Here is a 1822-nt window from a genome sequence, read left to right as displayed (position 1 = left end):
CGATCCTAACGGTTGCACAAATAAAGTAAAACTTTTACCTAACCTATCTAGAGTTTCTTGGATATTCGGTAACGGGTAAACGTCTTTGACTGTTACTCCGTTTACCTTACGGAAATCCACACAGAACCTTAATTTTCCGTCCTTTATTGGAACTAATACAACTGGAGATGCATAGGGACTACTACTATCCTCTATTACACCTTGTTCAAGCATATCTTTGACACATTCTTTTAATTCAATCCTGTGTTTTTCCGGTACTCTATAAGGTCTCTGTGCTATAGGTTTATTACTGTTTAACACGATCTTATGTTTTACTTTATTTGTGCAACCGTTAGGATCAGACGAAAAGTATTTACCTCTATTTCTACTTGCCAATAACCACTTTGTAAATCCATAAGAAGATAAAGATAAAACCGCTTTCGTATTACCTTCAGGTAAATACCAGTTTAACAGAATGCCTTTCGGCTTATGCAATACCCCTTCAACATTTCAGAGATTAATGGATGTTGTATTGTCAGGCAGTTGAACAAAAGTTAGATAAATGGAGATTATCTAACGTATCACTATTAAGCATAAGGTTATTATCACTGATAGTAGGCATAACGAATTAAGCTATTGATATCTAGATAATTTTGTAATCATCTAAATACCCTTGCTAATTGGTTAGTAAATTCTAACAGCGAAATTAGTCAAAATTATAGACAAAATTATTAGGCATAGAAAGTCAAGAAGAGACACAAATAACAGACTGTGATCAGAAAAGTGAAACGAACAACGTATGAGTGAAGTGTTGTGACTTAGTGAACTGAACGAGGACGAATAAACTGAAGTGACCTAGCGAACAATTACGAACAAGGATTGGACAGAAACACCAAGCAAGTGTAACTATGGTGAACGAATGAAAGAACAAGCGAATACGTGTGTTGTGCGTGTTATGCAAACTATCCATGTATGTTTAATGACTAAGTATAAATAATTGTAGGAAAACCATGCCACGGCCCAAGGCAGCAATCGTGGAAGTTGAAGGTTTCAAGGTCAATGGGTTATATGTCATCAAGGAGATGGTGGTCATGGATTGTAGGACCGGGTGGACAGACGTGTATTGTTTCCGACCTCATTTTCCCGAGGATCGCCTCAGCGATTCAGATCGTCCTCTGGTGCACCATGTACCTGCATGGGTTACGATGGGAAGACGGGGATCACTCCACGTTGGACTTCCTATGGGTGCACCAGGAGATAAGGCAAGAATATGTAAAGGTGTATACCAAGGGAAAGGAGAAAGTGCAGCTATTGAAGTGTTATCTGAATGTACCCTGCGTGGATATGGAGGATTACGGCTGTCCCGCATATCGGAGACTGACGTGCTCCACCCCAATAACCTGCACTTATCACCGATATCCCCAAGAGCACTGCTCATATTGGAAGGTGTGTGCACTTATAGAATGGGTAATTAGTAGTGGACCCGAGGTTTTTGAGAAATTTAAGAACATGTTATAATTCTAATGAATTATGTGTATCTTATAACCATATATACCATATAATCGTATATCATTTTTTTATATATATATATAAGTATAAGGTTGGGTTGTAGTGTATATATATACCAGTATATAGAACATTTTTATAAGTAAGCTTAACTGATATAGAGAGATGGAGTGAATGAGTTGGAGCAGGTATTTTGTTATGGATAACAAAATTCTTCCTAAGAAAGGAGGGATGAAGCAAAGGGAAATTTTTGAGGAAATTTCATCCATTGCTTCTGTGAATTTGAATACACTAAATGTAATTAACTAAGTTATATATTAAAATGAAAACTTAAGAG

This window comes from Limulus polyphemus, unplaced genomic scaffold, assembly GCF_000517525.1.
Source record: "Limulus polyphemus unplaced genomic scaffold, Limulus_polyphemus-2.1.2 Scaffold2566, whole genome shotgun sequence".
In the NCBI taxonomy this organism is placed as follows: Eukaryota; Metazoa; Arthropoda; class Merostomata; order Xiphosura; family Limulidae; genus Limulus; species Limulus polyphemus.
Note: the sequence above shows the minus strand (reverse complement) of the source record.